General features: G+C 42.3%; 1 long non-coding RNA gene across 1 annotated transcript; it reads right to left on the bottom strand.

Moving 5' to 3' along the window:
- Window positions 1-8264: 8264 nt before the first annotated feature.
- LOC148145828 (uncharacterized) lies at window positions 8265-20944 on the bottom strand. The gene is made up of 3 exons (XR_015761082.1): window positions 20764-20944; window positions 20351-20463; window positions 8265-8428 (listed from the first exon to the last, which is right to left on the bottom strand). It is a non-coding gene; the product is annotated as an uncharacterized LOC148145828 (long non-coding RNA).
- Window positions 20945-22198: the final 1254 nt, after the last annotated feature.

Here is a 22198-nt window from a genome sequence, read left to right as displayed (position 1 = left end):
TGGCTTGAAGGAAGTGGGAGGATTGGAAGGAGAAGTTGTTAAGGGTGAGGACCATTTAGCCAGCTGGATGAGGGTGTCAGTGGAAGGGTACAGGTTGGGACAGCATGAGAGAAAGAAACGGAGGGTTTGGAGGCCTTCGTCAAGGCAGATGGATGTTACATATCCATCTGCCACAATGAAGGCCTCCAAGCCCTCTGTTTCTTCCTGCCCTTCCCTTCCCGGACCTCTCCATCTCCATCTCCAGCAACCTACTAACCATGGATATCTACTTCAAGCCCACTGACTCCCACAGCTACCTAAACTACACTTCTTCCCACCCTACTACCTGTAAAAACACCATCCCTCATTCCCAACTCCTCTGCCTCCACCGCATTGGTTCCCAGGATGACCAATTTCATCTTGGAATATCCCAGATGGCCTCCTTTTTCCAACATCGCAATTTCCTTCCCACGTGGTTGACAATGTTTTCCAGAGCATCTCCTCCGCTTCCCGCACCTCCATCCTTGAACCCCACCCAATGCAACAAGGACAGAACCCCCCGGTCCTCAACTTCCACCCCTCCAACCTCCGTATACATCGCATCATCCTCCGCCACCTCTGCCACTGACAAACGAACCCAACCACCTGATATATCTCATCCTCCCCACTTCTATCAGCATCTGGAGAGACCATTCCCTTTGCAACTCCCTTGTCAGATCCATGCCCCCCCAACAGCCCACAACCCACTCCTGGCACCTTGCCCTCCCACCGCAGGAGTGCAAAACCTGTGTCCACATCTCCCCCCTCACCTCCGTCCAAGGCCCTAAAGGATCCTTCCATATTCGACAGAAATGTACCTGTACCTCCATCAATGTCATCCATTGGATCCGTTGCATCCGATGTAGCCTCCTCTACATCGGGGAGACAGGACTCCTGCTTATGGATCGCTTCAGAGAACATCTCTGGGACACCCGCACCCCCACCGCCCCATGGCTGAACACTTCAACTTCCCCCTCCAACTCTGCCAAGGACACGCAGGGGTTGGGCCTCCTCCATCGCCAAACCCTTACCATCCGATGCCTGGAGGAAGAATGCCTCATATTCCACCTTGGGACCCTGCGACCACATGGGATCAATGTGGATTTCACCAGTTACCTCATTTCCCCTCCTGCCACACTATCCCAGTCTCAAGCCTCTAACTCAGCACCATCCTCCTGTCCATCACCTTTCTCATTTATCTGCTCTATCCTCCTCTCCGACCTATCACCTTCTCCCCCATCTTCATCTCCCTATCACATTCTCAGCTACCTTCCCCCCAGCAACACCCTGCCTCCCATTTATCTCTTAGCTCCCTGGCCCACAAGCCTCTTTCTGATGAAGGGCTTATCCCCGAAATGTTGATTCTCCTGCTCCTCAAATGCTGCCAGACTCTTGACTCTGATCTCCAGTATCTGCAGTCCTCACTTTCTCTCTGCAATGGAGAGGTTACAATTTATCAGGAAAGATTGTACAGACTAAGGCTCTTTTCTCTAGTGGTCTTTAAGATAATGAAGGCATTTAGTACAGATATTTTTTCTATCAACCAGTTAAAAGATGTTCATGCACGATTGAGACTTAAACCTGGACGAGATGGAAATGTGTTGCTGGAGAAGCGCAGCAGGTCAGGCAGCATCTAGGGAACAGGAGAATCGACGTTTCGGGCATTAGCCCTTCTTCAGGAATGAGGAAAGTTTGTCCAGCAGGCTAAGATAAAAGATAGGGAGGAGGGACTTGGGGGAGGGGCGTCGGAAATGTGATAGGTGGAAAAAGGTCAAGGTGAGGGTGATAGGACAGATTGGGGTGGGGGAGGAGAGGTCGGGAAGAAGATTGCAGGTTAGGGAGGCGGTGCTGAATTTGATGGATTTGACTGAGACAGGCTGGGGGGAGGGGAAATGAGGAAACTGGTGAAATCCGAGTTCATCCCTTGTGGTTGGAGGGTTCCTAGCCGGAAGATGAGGCCTCTTCCTCCAACCGTCGTTTCGCTGTGGTCTGACGATGGAGGAGTCCAAAGACCTGCATATCCTTGGTAGAGTGGGAGGGGGAATTGAAATGTTGAGCTACAGGGTGGTTGGGTTGGTTGGTCCGGGTGTCCCAGTGGCTATCACTATCACTAAACTAGAAAAGATCCGAAGGCAAACAACAGATTGAAACATTCTTTCACCTCCATATTTTTGGTTGAAGTTTACGCACAAAGAATTGAACTTCTAAAGTCATGAGAAAGGAGAATGATGAGCAGTCAAACAAGTTAAGACTTTAACTTGAAGCCACACACTAGCTTTCAAATTGAGTTTCAGTGTTTTAGTGTATGCATGTTACAGCCTGAATTGTACTTGCATATTGTAAATTGAACACTACAGGACTACTCATTGATAGTAGGTATTGTGTTGCAACTACATTCCTGGGTCTGCAACATTCCCTTTATACAAGGAAGCAAAGCGAGTCTAAGAATAAAACAGCATACAAAATGAAATAGTTAAAATTAACATTGGATTATCAGTCTGATTTGTATGTTTATTTGGACAGCTTTGTCTTTTTTTAATAGGGACATACTCATAACAGGATTAGTTTTCAGAACTCCCCTCAGTTCCTGCTAGCTTGCCTTTGAACCAAGTGACTGAGAATAATGAAATATTGGATTCTGGAGATGATCGAGGTTGAGTATGCTTCCCTCCTACCTTACTGCCCATCTCCAGGTGCATGTAACTGGTGCAGCTTGGTGAAGAGGGTCAGGAGGTCTGGCAAATGCCATCTTGGGCAGCATTGGACAAGGTCAAAACTCACATGACATCAGGTTATGGTCCAACATGTTTATTTGAAAACACAGGTTTTCAGAGCTCTGACATAGTATTATGCCTGAGGAAGGAGCAGAGCTCTGAAAGCTTGCGTTTTCAAATAAACCTGCTGGGCTATAACCTGGTGTTGTGTGATTTTTGACCTTGGGCAGAGGAATGAGGTAAATTGCTACATTCTATCTCCAAATTTGGTGCAATCACTTTACACAGAATAGACAGTAGAAAGAAAGGGAAGAAACCTGCATTTATATGGCACTCATCATGAACAAAGTATGTCCCAAAGCATATGACAGTAGTCTTAATGTATAGTTATTATTACATTGTAGGAAATTTAACAAATAATGTATGCACATCAAATTTCTACAAACAGCATGATGACCTTATCTGCATTTAATGATGTTGACCGAATTAGGACATCAGAGAGAATGGTAGTCTTGATATATATCTAAAATAGCAGATAATATATCATTTTAACAGTTCATGTGAATAATGACACCTCAGGCAGTATGACATTCCTTCAGATTGGGTGCACAATTCTAAACTTGAACATACGTGGCAAAAGTGCTAACAACTAAGCCATGGCTGACCCTATGGACTGAATCTTACATTTTGTATTGGTAAGTCTGAGTTGCAAGAAGGTTTTTGGAGGTTTTTTTTTAAAACCATGAGTTCTCTTGCCATTTCTTACCAAACACACTGCATTAACTACCTACACTGTACCTATGGCACCCCCCACATCTGATCCTGGCTTCATCTTATCACCCACCACTGCCACTCAAAGAATATCCACCAAAAGACGAGCATCCCTTATGTCTGCACCATCTATTAAAGGTAGCTTTGCATCTGGCTGAGCATTGGCATTCCAAAGTTGTCCTGCTCATTGATGGACAGAGTCTGAACATAGCAGAGAAGAGGAAGATGTGATTTTCTGTCCTGGAAGTTCTTGTTGACGCATGGTGCAAAGGAGAGGAGTACACTTCTTGAAGGAATGGCAGAGAAACCGCACCACTAGATCCTGGCAGCCTGGGCTGAGTTTGCCACCCAGTTCAATTTCATCTCTAAGATGCAAATGAACAGTTGCTAAAAGAAGGTCAATGACCTTCTCTGCTGTGCCAGCTTAAATGCCGCATTTGACTCTTAGCGACCTCAGATTCTAATACCGTTCCCACCTCCCGCAAAAGCTCATGCTCTGCAACTCTCACAAATGCCTGCAACATCTTCACTCACTTGCTCTCACCCATCACTCACCCCATCCCCTCACGAACACGCACTTACCATCCCTGCCACCTTACTCCCTCAGAAAACCTCACCACCTTTCTCCCACCTGCACCAACTCTGACAGCTGTGCTACCCACTTTCATCTCATTCAATTCCTCCATTTCTCTCATTATAGGAGGAAACAGACTACCACAACAGGGCAGAAGAAATCCATAAAGGTGGCAGAGGTGGAGCAGAGCGAAGGATGTATCTGACATCCAGTTCCTCTCCACTTAAGAGGAGAGGATAATGTCCCATGCAGGAGAAGACTGGGACATCTCTTGCAGGGATGCAGAAACATTCATATCTCGCCAACCAAGTAATTATTAGTCTTCTTTCTACTGGAGATCTCATAGTAATCTCACTGTCAGTGTCATTCAGTGCACACTACAGCTAACCACTAGCCACAATACAACTCCCTCTTTTGTCTTGCAGGTACCACCAGCACATTCACTACCTCCATAGTGGAACAGCCAGGCCCCCTGCAGTTAGCTCTTCAATGTCTGAGGATGAAAGTACTGAGGCCTTAGAATAAACATCAGCAAGGCTGTCTCCTGCAATGCCACCATCCCAAACACCTCTGTGAGAACGTCAGGCTTCAAGACTGTGGAACCACAACCCTGTGACAACACCATGGCTGGCTGAGGAAGAAAAGTCCCAAGCTGCTGGCACTCAAGCCCTGACAAAGAGTCCCAGACAGGAATGACCCAATGGCAATCAGGGACTTCCTTCACATGCACAGGGAGGAACAGGAGAAGCAGACTAGAATGTGGGACCCAATGACCTTCATGCGCAGACGCTGCAGCAGTGCAGCGAATAATGTGACCATCTGTTCACCCCCATACACAGGTTGGCAGTTTCCATGGAGAGGCAGGTCCAGGTCTCAGGATCTGCTGGAGAGTCATCCACACACCTGGGCTCCATCTGCATGGCATTGGTCCTCAGGATTGAGAGCATAGTGACTAGGGAACCTGATGAGCATTCCAGGTGCCGCTTCCTCACAAGGAGACAGGACTGTGGCAGGAGGTATCCAGCCAGAGGAGGAATTAATTACAACCTCCACAAAAGTCTTCATTCAAGTTACTCCATAGGTGGCTAGAGAACCTAACCCCCCACCTCCTCCACTTCTGAACCATGGAATTTCATGCTGAGGGGGCTGAACGTGCCTCTGAGATACTGTTGTCCCTCTTCATAACTGTCACCTTCCCTTTCAGAGAACTTGCATTTCCCTGGTCCCTACAACTAATCTGCCAAATCTTATTTCTGCAGCATTTGCAGCTCTTTCTCCACCAACTTCTTTGGTTTCTGAGGAAAGACTTGATGGACTGACAACAGTGGCCTGACAGTGGCACACTCCTTCAGTGACTTGGCCAGAGAACCCCAAATGATAAATGCCAGATCCCTGACTGGTGGCTGTAGTCTCCTCAAACACGTTAGCCCACGGCAGACTGTGAGCAATCCTTTGGATTGGGAAGGCTGCCCTGGCTCACAGCGCTGGCTTTTCCAGAATGACAGGTGCTTCCACGGACTTTGGTGAGGACTGCTCCTCTAATGCTTTGAGACATGGCTGCTTGCTTACTGCACTTGCCGTGTTAGCTGCTGGCACATGGAGGTGTGAGAGTGACGTAACATATTGCTGTAGAGAAAGATGTCTACCCCCTTGACTGAGGAATGCTGACCGACAAGGCAACCTACCTGGTTGCATGACTGCACAGCAAGGCATAGGGAGGTTGCGAGCATGCAGGTACAGTCAGTTCTGATATAATGTGATAGTTCTGTCTTAGTACAACCTCGTGTTACAAAAAAATCGCGCAAAAGCCGCACCATTTAAACTAATGGGGCTGGAATTATGTTATAGCCAATACAGGTTTGGAAAGTTTGTGTTTTACAAATAATGGTCTAAATTCTTCAATCATGTAAAAGGCAATTTATGTTGAAGAATCATGTGTTATAGCAGAACCGACTGCAGGTGCTAATTGAGAGGGTGCTAAGAGATCAAGCGAGCAGTCCTGAGATTCAGCCTGGTTAAACCTGTGACCTGAGTTTCTGTCTGTGCGCGCAAACTGTTCTTGCTGCAGCCTTTCAATATTAGTCACTCTTCAATCCAAATCTGTGTTTCCAGAGCGGCCTGCCACTATGTCTGAAAGATGCCATGATGGTTCTAAGGGGTTAGCAGATGACAAATTCCAATGTTCATGGAGGAGGTGTATGTGCTGCTGATGTCCATGGATCACCCTGAGCTGTTGTTTGATCATACACAATATAGAGATTGATTGGACCAAGCGGTGAGCTGAATTCATCAGATAGCCAACTTAATTTCCATGTTGAGTTTTCTCAATGTCTTGCTTGCCTGGTGAATATGGTAAAACAAAATCTGAACATTAATGAGATGAATTGGGCTGTTAACAAGGCATTTAACATAAGCAATAATCCTCCTTAATTGGCAACTATCTAACAAAAAGCTCACCACACTTCTGGTGAAAAGCAGAAAAGATGGTGAGAGTTTAAGCTGGTTAGTGGTGTTATGTTTATGTCACCAGTTTAGTAATCCAGGACCCCAGACTAAATGTTCTAAGGACAAGGGCTTGAATGCTACCATGTCAGATGGTGAAATTCAAATTCACTAAAAATCTGGAATAAAACAAAACTAATGATGACCATGTAACCATTGTCTCTCCTGGTTCACTAATACCCTTTAGTGTAGGAATTCTGCCATCCTATCTGTTCTGGCCTACATGTGACTACAGAGCCACAGCAATGTGATTGACTCTTAACTGGCCTCTGCTCAATTAGGGATGGGAATGCAGGTCTAGCCAGTGTCTTCCACATCCCATGAACTAATAAAAAAAAAATTGTTCCTGATGATGAGATGGGTCATGCCAGAGATCACAACTGATACTACCAGATGTCTTGCCATAGCTCATGTTGCTCAGACCCCTTTAAGATCCCATACAATGGGACAAACCCTGGACCTTGCAGTTTGTGTATGTTGCTACCTCAGCAGGTGAAAGGTTCAATTCAAGGCTCAGGAGAGTGTCTTTCTCAGAATCCATGTTCCACAATTTAATGTTACCAGTATAAATACAGAGAGAGAGAGAGAGAGAGAGAGTGTCACACAAATAATTGAGTTTGATTTTGCAGCCAAACCGGGATCAAATCCAAATTGTTTCCTTGAAGCAAAAGTGACTCATGAAAGAAAATACATAGCAGATTGTAGTTCATTCTTTGGAGCCATCAGAATGTATTATTTTAGAGTGGGATATGTGATAGCTCTGCATGCAAAGTTTATTGAGTATTAGAACCACCAACCCTCCAGAGTGTCCTACAGTCTCAAGGAAAATAAAATTTCAATGATCTGTTTCCTGCAGCAACAGAGGAATATCATAGGGGCATTAGAACAATATTGGTTTTTGGTTTCATTTTCTTCTGAGGACATTAAAAATGCTGAAGATGTGAAACCCATATTCTGGAGATATTCATAACCTTCTCATTATCCAAAGGGTATGGGGGGGGGGGCGGGCAGAGATGGTTGCCATCCTGTCAATGGATACACAGGCTGACCAACAGTGCAAATGTAGGGTTGTGGTAGGGCACAAGTGAAACCAGGACATTTGATGGTACAACCTCTTTGAATATGTCCAACCACAACTGACAACCTTAACAGCATGCCAGATCAAATTCAGCGAAAGCTTCAGCCCAGAGTAATGTGAAATTCTTTCAAAAAACAATATGTACAAAAGTTAAAATTCTTAATCGCATAATTTCTAAATAGCCCTCACACTCTCCATGTGCACACGATTTGTTAAGCACCACCTTCCTAAACCAACTGGAGAGCAAATGGATGATTTTTGTTTAAAAAGACACAAAACCTTTGCCCCCCCCCCACTCCTTTTCCAGTTATATTTTAAGTCCCTCTAAACTATCCTATCAAACACTCCAAGGTGGTACAATACGAATTGAATACAGAGTAAATTGCCTTCAATGTATCCTATTGAATAGGTATAGCAAGGGGTTAATCATATTTGGTGAAATCTCCTATTTTCATTTCTACTCCAGCAATCTTCTCTGACTCTAGAATGTAAATTAATATATATTTAATGATTTGTGTTTATTATCTTTCACCCTTGCTCCTGAACAGCTTTGTATCATTGAATTCCAAACTTCACAGGGACAGAATATGCTCTGTAAATCTTTTTCTCCAAATTTAATTGTATTTTTCCTTTAAGCTTCCTACAATTTTCTGTCCTCTGCTCCCTATTGATCATTCCTGCTTGTGTAGTCTTTTTAAAAATCATTATTCATTTATTCAAACATGCTGCGTTCTTGCTTGATTGAATATTTAACTTCTTTGCCCCTTTTATCTGAAATGGAAAGTTTCTTGAATTAATGGGACGATACATCTTAATGATAATCATTAAAACAATTACATTTTAAGAAGCATTTTCCATTTTAATGCTTTGTTTTACTTGGAAATTATTATCCAGCATATTAAGTGAGAGAGTGACATAACTTTCAGCTTTTGAAGAAGAAAAGATTTGCTTTCATCACATTTCCTGCAATTCATCTTAAAACCATCCACATACTTTGAAGACTAGTGATTACTGTTATTTAGTAGATACGCCAACCATTTTACAGTTGGTTGAATGACAAATATTGCCATATCACTAAGGGTGACACCAATTGCCATTCTTTGATTGGTACTGTGGAATTTTCAGTTGTTCTCTGGTAGACAGAAATACTGTAATATCCCATCAAATGACAGCCACCTTAAACAATATTGAACTTCGTCAGTATCTAATCCGTATCTCAACACTTCTTTGCCTTTACCCTACACCCCTTCATATCCAAACCTTTAAATTCTCACATCCACAACATTTTGCAGAAGAGACTTCCAGATTTCAAGCAGACCAAAGGCTGACCTGACGGGAAGATATCTTTGAGGCAGTGTTGAGGATCAGAGTGTGGGGGGGACCTCAAGACATCATTCTTGTCTTGCTCCTTTCAGTGTGCTCAGTTATAATTTTAAAATTTTGTTCATTGGGTACCCTCCTCTTTGCAATCCGAGAACAACTGGGTGGAATTGATATCAGGGTAACAGGTTTCTTTCAAAACTACTTTGAGAGAGAGGGAGTTACTGTGTACCTTGCAGTTTGAGACTCCTAGCTTATCCAGTGGAAGAATCTATTAAATTGTGTTGAGGAACATGAACTTGGCAATAGGTTCACCGGAGCTATTTTCAGTTAACTATTTTCAGTTACTGCACTTTGGACTGAGTTGAAAGCAAAGCCCCAATGGGCAACATGACTTGAGATTGACAAGTACAAATATATATTTGTCCATAGTATGTCCCTTGGGTGCCATGTCAAAAACATTACATATCTGTTCAATTTTTCAAGAACAGTCTCTCATCTTCCATCCTCCATAAACCTGAGGTCATAGAACATCCTGACATACAATGAGCCTATCACTGGCAATGCCTTAATGTTAAAACTTTTATCATTGCTTTCATCCCTTCATAGATTCCTCTCTTTCTATCTCTGTAACCTCTGAGATCACTGCATTGCTTCATTTCTGGCATCTTTCCATATCACCAATTTTAACTGCTTCACAATTGGCAACCTTACTTTCGTCAGTCAGGTCTTAAACTCTTCATCTTTCATACAGTTCTTAAAACCCATATGAACCAAACTTTTGGTTGGCTGTCGTAATACCTCACGACATATAAAACGCTCATGTGAAGTGCCTTGGGACATATCACATTAAATGTGCTATACACTTGCATGTTTTTGTTATTAACACTAGCTTTTCTACCATTTACATTTCAATCTCACTTATTCGATTTTTTGAGAAATGTGATTAAAATCAAAATCAGGACATTGTAAAGAAATGAAATACATCAATTCTGAGCAAAAGCAATTATATCTTAAAAAGCATTGAGGTGGATAAATCCCCAAGACTTGATCAGGTATACCCTAGAACTCTGTGGAAAGCTAGGGAACTGATTGCTGGGCCTCTTGCGGAGAAATTTGTATCATCAACAGTCACAAGTGAGGTGTTGCAAGACTGGAGGTTGGCTAACATGGTACCACTTTTTAAGGACAAGCCAAGGAACTATAGACTGGTGAGTCTGATGTCGGTGGTGGGCAAGTTGTTGGAGGGAATCCTGAGGGACAGGATTTACTTGTATTTGTAAAGGCAAGGACTGATTCGGGATAGCCAACATGGCTTTGTGTGTGGGAAATCATGTCTCACGAACTTGATTTGAGTTATTTGAAGAAGTAACCAAAGGATTGATGAGAGCAGAGCGGTGAACGTGATCTATGTGGACTTCAGTAAGGCGTTCGACAAGGTTCCTCATGGTAGACTGGTTAGCAAGGTTAGGTTTCATGGAGTACAGGTAGAACTAGCCATTTGGATACAGAACTGGTTTGAATGTAGATGACAGAGAGTTGCGGTGGCAGAGTACAATAGGATGTTGACCAGATGGGCCAATAGGCTGAGGAGTAGCAAATGGAGTTTAATTCGGATAAATGTGCAGTGCTGCATTTTGGATTGGCAAATCACAGCAGGACTCAATAGTAAGTTCCTGGACATTGTTGCTGAACAAATAGACCTTGGAGTGCAGGTTCATAGTTCCTTGAAAGTGGAGTTGCAGGTGGATAGAATAATGAAGAAGGCGTTTGGTATGCTTGCCTTTATTGGTCAGAGAATTGAGTATAGCAGTTGAGAGGTGATATTGCTACTGTACAGGTCATTGGTTAGGCCACTTTTGGAATATTGTTTGCAATTCTGGTCTCCCTCCTATTGGAAGGATGTTGTGAAACTTGAAAGAGTTCAGAAAAGATTTACAAGACTGTTGCCAGCGTTGGAGGATTTGACCTACAGGGAGAGGCTGAATAAGCTGGGGCTGTTTTCCCTGGAGTGTCAGAGGCTGAGGGGTGATCTTACAGAGGTTTATAAGATCATGAGGGGCATGCAAAGGGTAAACAGACAAGGTCTTTTTCCTGGGGTAAGGGAGTCCAGAACTAGAGGGGATTGGTTTAGGGTGAGAGGGGAAAATTTTAAAAGAGACCTAAGGGGCAACTTTTTCACACAGTGGTTGGTGCATTTATGGAATGAGCTGCCAGAAAAAGTGGTAGAGGCTGGTACAATTACAACATTTAAAAGGCATCTGGGTGGGTAGAAGAATAGGAAGGGTTGAGAGGAATATGGGCCAAGTGCTGGCAAATGGGACTAGAGTAGGTTCGGATATCTGGTCGGTATGGACAAGTTGGACTGAAGGGTCTGTTTCGGTGCTGTACATCTCTACGGCTCTATGACTCTACGTAAGAATAATTTGCAGCCTCCTTAGAGCTCCAAGCTCAAACAGTCAACTGTATAGAATACTTTTTAAGATGGATAGCAAAGCACTGAAGAGGATATAGAGAGATTTACTGGAACCGTACTGAGGATGAGGTATTTCAGTTATAGAAGATAGAACATTACAGCACAGTACAGGCCCTTCGACCCTTGATGTTGCACTGACCCGTGGAACCAATCTGAAGTCTGTCTATCCTGCACTATTCCATTTTCATCCATATTTTTATCCAATGACTATTTAAATGCCCTTAAAGTTGGGGAGTCTACTACTGTTGCAGGCAGTGCGTTCCACGCCCTTACTACTCTGAGTAAATAAACTACCTCTGACATCTGTCCTATGTCTATCACCCCTCAATTTAAAGCTAATGCCCCCCTTGTGCGAACCATCACCATCTGGGGAAAAGACTCTCACTATCCACCCTATCTAACCCTCTAATTATCTTATATCTCAATTAAATCACCTCTCAACCTTCCTCTCTCTAATGAAAACAGCTTTGAGTCCCTCAGCCCTCAGCGTTGAATTTGTGTGGAGAGATTAGAGAATCTGGGATTGATCTCCTTAGATTAGAGAAAGCTCGGGGAGGTTTAACAGAGTTTTTCTAAAATTTGAGGGAGTACAGAGGGAAAACTGTTCCCTCTGGTAAGAAGTTTGCTTACCAGAGAAGTGACATGTAAGATAATTGGCAAAAAAGTCTGGGAGAGAAGAGGGTAATTGTTGGTTACATACCAGGTTGTTTTCATATGAAATGTAGTACCTGAAAGTTGGTGGAAGCAGAATTAATACTAACTTCTGGAAAGGAATAGGTCAGGAACATGAAAAAGAAACATTTGCAGGACTATGGGGAAAACACAGGTTGTGGTGGACTAATCGTATATCTTCCTAAGAGCTGACACATGCACAATGAATTGAATGCGATATTTTTCTATGACTTATTAATCAGAAGTGCAATAAATAAGGGAAAAACATGAAGGTTGTAATTGCACTTGCCAAATACTAAAAAGGAGTAGGAGCTTTGACCAGTCAATCAAACTGAAGGTTTACCTTCTCACTGTGCAAAAAGAAATGGCCTTTCAAACTGGTATTGAACCAATGAGAGACAGATTTCCATTGATATTATTTGTGAATGAAATGAAATATTTTAAAAATGAACAATCTCCACCATATTTCTTTTTGTCCAGTTTAATTTTTTTTCTGGTAACTGTTAAATTTGTTGCAACGAATTATATAAATTGCACATAGTAAATGCCTCAGGCCTGAGGCAGAAGGTTGTTTCTTAAAACCCCAATCAAAGGCTCTTTTGGCTGAGACTCCAATGTAGTATACCAGTCTGTCAGATGTGTCATCTTCTGTATGAAATACTTTCCTGTTCAGCTGGATATTAAACAACCCACAGTATGATCATATTTCAAAGAGGTGCAGCAGAGTTTTCCAGCAGCATGAGAACTCTGATGAACTGGTCATTTATTTCACTGCTAGTTTCCTAGGCACAAATATCTTTAGTTGCTTCATCAATGACCTTCCCTGTATCATAAGGCCAGAAATGGAAATGTTCACTGATGACTGCACAATATTCAGTACCACTCATGACTCCTCTGACAGTGAAGCAGTCAATGTTCAAATGCAGCAAGATCTGGCCAATATCCAGGTTTGGACTGAAAACTGGCAAGTAACATTTATCCCACAAATTACAGATAATGAATATTTTCAATAGGAGACAATCTAACTATCACCTCTTGATATTCTAACCATCACTGAATCCTCCATTATCAATATCCTCAGATTACCATTGACCAGAACTGCACTGGACTAGCCATATAAATACAGTGGCTACAAGAGGAGGTTAGAGACTAGGAATTCTGCAGTTAGTCATTCACCTCCTTATCCCCTTGACCACCATCAGCAGGTGACAGAGGAGAATATATATAATGGAAGATGGAAATATAAACAGAACCTTATTGCTGATTTGTATAGCTATTGTGTTATCAATAGAGTGGCATATTAACGTGATTAATTGTCAGTAAGATTCCATCTATATTGCACTATACATAACCACTTCTGTCACCTGGCCCAGTCATTCCTCCAGATGATAAGCAGATAGAGCATGCTGCCTATAACAGCAAACTTTACTAGTTCTTCTAAGGAACTCTCTTCCAGTAACAACAGCTCTTTGCAAAGACAATTTTAATGGTGTTACCAGATAATCACCTTACATAATGCATCGACTTTCACCATGATAATCTTTAAACAATCGTTATTTAATTGTTGTTTGTGATCGTCCTGTGTGAAAATTCACTGTTGCATTTTCCTAGAATATTATACCATTTACATTGTTGCATTAACAACACATACACAGCCCCTGAAGCACTTTGGCAGATTATCAGGTTATTAACGGTGGAATAGAAATGTGTTTTCCTTTGTATACACAACATAAGCAAATACACACAAAATCTTCTGCTTAGTTCATGTGTTTCAGACAGTCAAAAGGGCACATCATATTTGCCCTTGCTGAATATCACTTGATATTAGGAACTATGGCCAGTCAATCAAGCTGAAAATCTGTCTCATAACTGCAGAAAATGAAATGGCCTTTCAAGCAGATATTGAATCAATGAGAGACAGTTTTTCATTGATTGCATCTGACAGCAGAAGCACCATGCTGGCATTTCCCTTCCCCTTTTTGTTCTGAATTTCACTTTTTGTTAAACTGCATAAAACATATAAAATTAAAGATACAAGTCCAAGGTTTATTAATGTAAAAAATATTCGACAACTGAAAGGCAAATATTAAAGATGAAATGGCAAAATTCCATCAGAGGTGGAAAGATTGACTTGTTGCATGGTGCCACTAAATGACGCTATAATACCAACGTTCCACTACCTTCTACATACTTTAGAGACAGAAGGAGACAATGGACTGAAGAGCATTTCACAGGCAACACCAACTAGACAATAGGCTTGAGAGAAAATCCTGCTTGACTTTAAATGAGACTAAATCAACCACATTCCTGCATACAACAAATTGCTTTTATGTAATGCCTTTAACATAGTTAAACATTCCAAAGTAATTCACACAATCAACAAAATTTATCACCATGACCGGAGGAGATATTCAGAAAGATGGTTAAAAGCTTGAACAAAAAGGTATGTTTAAAGAAACATCTTAAAAGAGGAGAAAGGCAAAGACAAAAATTAGGCCAAATCAGTTGAAGGAATGGCCTCCAGTGCTGGAAACAATTAAGATCAGTAAAAAAGGAGGATCTAGAAGAATGCAGAAATCTCAGGAGGGTTGTATGGCTTGAGAGGGTTGCAGAAATAGTGAGTGTCTGATCCAGGAGAAATTTAAAATCATGACTGAGAATATTAAATTTGAAGCATTAATGGATTGGGAACAAATCACAGGGGTGATGGGATGATGACCTTCTTAGTATATAGTTCAAGTTCAGTCTGGGCAAATTCTGACATTTAATTCAATAATTTTAGCAATTTATGGACTGAGCAGAAAAATAGCTTTAAACTATCGTATTATGGTAAAAGACCGACTGATTTACTACTGACCTTCAGGAAAGGAAACATATCATCATTATCCAGTTTGGTCTCACACTATTCCAGCCTCTGACAATATTGATGATCCTTAACTGATCTCAGAGTAAGTAACAACAGGCCCTAAATGGCATCATACCAATGTCATCCCATATTTTAAGACAAATTTTTTTAAATAGATTTTAATCAATTTCACTGGTATGTTAAGTAAAACATCTGTAGACGAATGCAAGTCATTTGCAAAAGGAAAGGTGTAGCCAATGAATACATGAGGCTAGTGAGTTCTGTAATTGAGAAAAGTTCATTAAAGAAAGGAATGTCTCCCCGAGTTTTCTCCCACCTACAGGAATAGAAGAACTAGAATATCTGGAAACTTGACAATTTTGGTGTCAATCACACATGATGAGGATGGACGGAAATCCAAACAGTTTACCATAAGATCATAAGACATACGAGCAGAATTGGGCCATTTGGCCAATTGCATCTTCTCCGCCATTTGATCATAACTGATATGTTTCTGAACCCCATTCCCCTGTCTTCTTCTTGTGGCCTGATCCACTTACCAAACAAGAACTATATATCTCTGTCTTAAATACACTCAATGACTTGGCCTCCACAGCCCTCTGTGGCAATGAGTTCCACAAATTAACCATCCCTTGGCTGAAGAAATTCGTCTTCATTTCAGTTCTAAAAGTTTGTTCCTTCACTGTTAGGTTATGCCCTCAGGTCCTTGTCTCTCCTACCAGTGGAAACATCTTCTTCGCTCTGTCCAGGCCCCACAGTATTCTGTAAGTTTCAATCAGATCCCTAACATCCCCATCCTTCTAAACTCTACTGAGTGCAGATCCAGAGTCCTCAACTGCTCCTCATATGACAAGCCCTTCATTCTTGTAAACCTTTTCCGGTCTCCTTACAATGCCAGCACATCCTTCCTTAGATATGGGGTCCAAACAGCTCAGAATATTCTAAATGCATTCTGACCAGATTTTAGCCTTCTTGGAATGAATGCTAATATTGCATTTGCCTGCCCAACTGCACATGCATGTCAACCCAAATAGCATCCTGAACTAGTGGCTCCTAAATCCCTTTGTGCTTCAGATTTCCAAAGCCTGTCTCTGTATAAAAAAAGTCTGTGCCTCTATTCTCACACTTCCCAACATTTTATTCCATCTTCCACTTCTTTGCCCACTCTCCTAGCCTGTCCAAGTGCATCTGCCCCCTCCCACTAAGTGTCCCTCCACCTATCATTGTGTCATCTGCAAACTTAGCAACAATGCCCACAGTTCCTTCATCCAGATCGTTAATGTATTAGATGAATAGTTGTGGTCCCAAAACAGACCCTTACAGAACTCCCCTAGTCACCTCCTGCCATCCTGAAAAAGACCCCTTCATCCCCACTCTCTGCCAGTCAGCTAATTCTTTATGCACGTCAGTACCTTTCTCCTCACACTCATTTCTCACTGGAATTGTAGTCATTGACAGAAATCAAATAAACTGGCAAAAACGCCAAGGCCTTCTGGGTATGACCAGACCTCGAAGTACAGACACAATGGGCAAGGACCTATTTTAAGTTGACTGAGTGGAAGTTGTCAAATAGGAAAATTCTAAACAGACTGCAAGTTCTTAAGCACCTCGTGACAATGCCAATGACTGGCATTTGCAATCAGACTTTCACGTTATGAAATATCCTAAGGCACAAATCCAAAAACACTGTGAAAGAGCAACAACCTCACAATTCCATGCAAGGCTTATCCACCCACACCAGTCTCATGCAAAGCAACTAAACACACAATCGTTAAGTCAAAATGTTAACCTTAGTACAAATCAAAATGTAATCTCCAATGTGGCACAGAAGACTCCCAGTGAATTGGTGGACAATACCTGTTGCTGCCCAAGGGTCATCTGAGTGCAAAATGCTGATGCTAAATATTGACTGCTTCTCTCTCAAATTGGCCAGTTGGCATCCATCCGCATTAGCTAAAAGTATGCCATTAGCATGAAGCCTTCATGAACTGATATTGTTTTATGTGAATTTTACTTGAAGAGCAAGTCTGTAGTTTGATCGTTACAGTCATATTTTGGAAGACTTTGCTTCTAGTGTTGATTCTCTGAAATAATCGATGTCCCCATCAAGTAAGAATGTGAAGCTAGACAGATGTCACTGAAGATTTAACCTATTAAAGGCATTCTGAGCTCCTGACCTTTTAAAGAGACATTATTAGACCAGGGAGAGTTGATTGAGGAAAGAATTGATCCAGGTATTGAACACAGAAATATTTATTGTGGCGATATAACGTGGCTTTAATTAAAATTAGAGATTGGAGACGATGATGCAAAATTAATGACTTTCAAACAAGATTCAGAATTAGATTTTGTTTCTCGCTAATCAAGTACTGAATGTGCGATACGAACTCCCACAATAACTCCTAAACACTGTCAGTTGAAATTTTATCCTGTCCAATAGTTACTTGTCAATCACGTCATTGAAACAGATTATGTGTCCATTAGGACATTGCTGTTTGTGCGGGCTTACTTTGTGCAAATTGACTGCTACTTTTATTACATGGCAACAGTGACACACTTCAAATTAACTGTAAAGTATTTTTAGAACATTCTGAGAAGTGGTATAAAGGCAGGTTTCTCCTTTCTTATCTGTTTGGAAATGGAATTCAAGGTACTCTCCTTCAAAATGCGGTCATTTCCACAGAACAGGAAGGGCAATGCTTTGCTTATGTTAAGTTAGTGGCTATCGCTCAATGGAGTCTTGATCACAGAATTATAGGGCACAGGAGAAGGCCATTCAGCCTACCGCGCTTGCACTGGCTCTAATTTCTAGCATTCCTGAAGAAGGGCTCATGCCCGAAACGTCAATTCTCCTGCTCCTTGGATGCTGCCTGACCTGCTGCGCTTTTCCAGCAACACATTTTCAGCTCTAGTTTCTAGTGCCAATCTCCTGCCTTTCCCCATATTCCTGCACATCACTACTATTCAAATAACATCCAATGTCCTCTTGAATGCCTCAGTTGAACCTGCCTCTATCACATTCCAGACATTGCAGTCCACACCCTAACTTCTTACTGTTTGAAAAAGAATTTTTTCACATCACCCTTCCCGCATATGCGCATCACTTTACATCAATACTGACTCATACTTATTTCCTTTGCAAATGGAAACAGCTTCAACCTATCTACACTGTCCAGTCTGCTCACGATTCTGAAAATCTCAATCAGATCTCCTCTCAGCTTTCTTCTCTCCAGTCCAACTTCTTCAATTTATCCTTACAGGTGAAGCTTTTCAAACCTGGAACCATGTTGTAAATTGCTCTGCACACTCTCCAATGCATTTGCATTTTTTCTATAACATGCTGTCCACAATTGTACACAATACTCCAGGTGAGGTCTAACAAGTGTCTTATGGATGTAGGTTTGCTTGCTGAGCTGGAAGGTTCATTTTCAGATGTTTCGTCACCATACTAGGTAACATCTTCAGTGAGCCTCTGGACGAAACACTGCTGGTGTTTCCTGCTTTCTATTTATATGTTTGGGTTTCCCTGGGTTGGTGATGTCATTTCCTATGGTGATGCTATTTCCTGTTCTTTTTCTCAGGGAGTGGTAAATGGGATCCAAGTCAATGTGTTTGTTGACAGAGTTCATGTATCCTGGTGGCTAGTTTTCTGCCTGTTTGTCCAATGTTGGATACCACAAGGGTCAGCATGAGATCCACAGCTGTACACAATTTTTATAAATGATTTGGATGTTGTGACCATAGAGTCATATAGCACGGAAACAGGCCCTTCGGTCGAACACATCCATGCCCACCAGGTTTTCTCAACTGAACTAGTCCCTTTAGCATGCATTTGCCCCCTAAATCTCTATACCATTCCTACTCATGTCTCTTAATGTCTTTAAAATGTTGTAATACCACTCACCTCTACACTTCCTCTGGCAGCTTGTCCCAAATATGCACCACCCTATGTGCGAAAAAGTTGCCCCTTCTAAATCTTTCCCCTCTCATCTTAGACCTATGCCCTCTAGTTTTGGACTTCCCTGGTCTGGGGAAAAGACCTTGGCTATTCATCTTATCTATGCCTGTCATGATTTTATAAACTGAAAATGTGTTGCTGGAAAAGCGCAGCAGGTCAGGCAGCATCCAGGGAACAGGAGAATCGACGTTTCGGGCATAAGCCCTTCTTCACCTCTATACAGGTCATCCCTCAGCCTCCTTTGCTCCAGTGAATATAGTCCCAGTATATCCATTTAACTCAAATGATCCAATATTGGTAACATTCTTGTAAATCTTTTCTGCACCTTTTCCAGTTTAATAACATCCTTCCTTTTGCAGGGCAACCATAATTGTACTCCAAAATGGCCTCACCAGTGTCTTGGCCATCACATGGCATCCCAACTCCTACACTCAATGCTCTGACCAATGAATGCAAGCATGCCAAATGCCTTCTTCACCAGCCTGAGTACCTATGATGCCATTTTCAAAGAACTATGTACCTGTATTCTACAGCAACAACATTCCCCAGGGCCCTTCCATTAACTGTATAAGTATTGTCCTGGTTTGTCTTACCAAAATGCAACACCTTGCATTGGTCTAAATTAAAGTCCATCTGCCACTCCTCTATTGTGCGGAGGATTCAAAGAGGCTTCAAAAAAATTTTGACAGGCTAAGAGAATGGATTGGAATAACACAGATGGAATATAATGCGAACCAATGAGAAGTTATTCACTTTGCTTGAAAAAAAGAGAAGCAAAATATTTCTTATATGGTGAGTCATTGGGGAGTGTGCTTGTTTGGAAGCTTACAGCTCAAAGGCCTCAACATGAGTTGGGATGGGCTGGGTGCTGGCAGGTGGGCCTAGATTGGGTTGGGATATCATAGTTGGGTCAGCATAGACAAGTTGGATAGAAGGGTCTGTTTCCGTGCTGTACATCTCTATGAGTTCACCAGCATTAAAATTTCCCCACCCTCAACCCATATCCTCTTTACCTCCCTGATCTGACCTAACTTGTCCATCTTCCTTCTCACCAATCCCCTCCACCATTCCCGCTGACCAATCACTTATCACCATCCCGCCCATCTTTCCCTCAGTCCTACACCCCTCCCTCTATTTATTTTTGAGCTCCCTTCCCTCCCACACCTGAGGAAGGATCCTGACTAGAGACTTCGACTTTCATGCTTCTCCGTTGCTGTCTGACCTACTGTACCTTTCCACTAATCTACTCTGATTTCCAGCATCTGCAGTCTCCAAGTTCCTTAAAACTTTTTGTTTTGCCAAGCTCCATATCGTTTGCATATCTTCTTAAATTGTGATTGTAAAACTTCTGTGAAAATGTCTGGGGATATTTTCTTACATTAAAACTATTAAAGATTGTACCTCAGTCATCAGGAGCAGGGGAGGTCATATTGTCGGAATCAATTCAGGAAATTTTGAGCTGCACCAAATGCATTTGTTCCTGTGCGACGTTGAAGCATCTAATGTTTACCCAGCTGTAAACAACAAAATACATATTTTTACTGTACAGTCTAAACCGGTGGAGGAGAGGTTTTGGGTGCGAGTGAAAGCACTTCATAACAAATGCGCGTGCAGACTGGGTAGAGATGTATACGATGACCTTGTGACATGAACCGTGACTTGGATCAAAACCGGGAACTGGATCCAGCCGGCAGGTACCGGATTAGGTAGCTACAAACCGTTTTCGATGCAAATTATTATTGTTGTAATTTTTAACTATTCAGTCACAATATTAACTTGCTCTCTGTTATTCGACCTCAAAAACACTTCATTACCTCCCTCTTACTTCAAAAAAACCTTTCTGAAAATACGATTTTTTTCTTTAATTATGCTGAAAAGTCTCATTTTCAGCCCAAATTTCGTGCTTGTTTAATCCAGAATCCACTGCGTTTTCCGAGACCGCTTGTTACATAAGAATTGACGAAAGGATATTTGTCTCTGACAGTTTGCTGTGATGGCGGGGAGGGGGTAGCCTGCGAACACTGTCAAGAGGGACCACGCAGACTTTGAGCCAAGGTCCTTTATGAAACCTCAAACGCATTCAGAGACTTTAAAAAAAGACAACATTCTGAATAATCCTGGCAAACTCCAAATTGTTTAGATTAAAGTTTTTTTTTCAACAAAGCTTTGAATTTATAGCATTCCCTGCCCTTTGCAGACACAGTGAAAAGTGGGGAATCACATGGAGATCAGGGACCCGGTATTATCAGTCTTTGTAGGAACTAATCCATCAGCGGTTGGTGCTAACTTTATTTCAGGACTGCATGGATCACACGGGGGAATATAACAATAAAACATTAGTGCTAGACTATCTATCAAATTCCTGTCCCTTTCTTCCTATGAATCACCATAATTTTTCCCTGAGCTACGCACATACAGATTGGATTTTTGTGATAATTTGATGATCATTTTATGTAGTAATTATTAGTGCTAATTGATATGTTTGTAATTAGCAAGTGGCAATAAATTGTACTCACATGTTGATAGTAGCTCTTTGCTGTTTTACATCACCCCCACTGCAGTTCTCCCAAAACCATTCCGTCTGTGGTAAATCATAACTTGTCTTTCCAGATATTATATAGAATATACAACACAAGAATGTGCCATTTGGCCCATGCTAATGTTGGTGCCCCCTTAAGAGTTCTTCCCACTACACTCCCTCTCATGCTATCAGTATAAATTATAGTTCTCTCTCCTGCGAGCGATTGTCGAGCTTCCCTTTTTACTTCATGGTTTCATCTCACCACTGTCTGGGTAAAGATTCTGTCCACAGCCCAAAATGTACGAACTCTGACAGCGGTTGGTGGGTTGCTATGACAACACAGGCTATCGACGAGAAGGTATCGGCGATGGGACGGGAGGTAATTAATGCCTGGCACGTTGGCCCCCTGCTGGGCGGTGGGCGCTTGGCTGTTGGCGTTGACTTTGCATTAGGCCCCTGGGGCCCAGGTGAGCCAAAGGCGGTTCCAGGCCAGGCTCCCTCTCCGACACCCTGACACTTCCCTGGGCCGAGTGCGGGACATCATCGAGAAGGGGGCCTCCCAACCACGTTGGGATTAACTAGACTCCCCCAACCTCTTTTAACCTGCTCTGACAGACCCTCTTCCCCCAGTCTCTGACCTCCCCAGTCTCTTCCCATCCCCCCCAAGTCTGTGATCCCCCTCCCACAGGCTCATCCTTCTCCCCTAATCTCTGACCACTCTCCCCCAG

The sequence above is a fragment of the Chiloscyllium plagiosum genome, unplaced genomic scaffold (genome assembly GCF_037043375.1).
Source record: "Chiloscyllium plagiosum isolate Xiang-an unplaced genomic scaffold, Cpla_swu_hap1 HiC_scaffold_23, whole genome shotgun sequence".
Classification (NCBI taxonomy): domain Eukaryota; kingdom Metazoa; phylum Chordata; class Chondrichthyes; order Orectolobiformes; family Hemiscylliidae; genus Chiloscyllium; species Chiloscyllium plagiosum.
The sequence above is the reverse complement of the archived record's forward strand: the minus strand, read 5'-3'. Positions and strand labels throughout refer to the sequence as shown.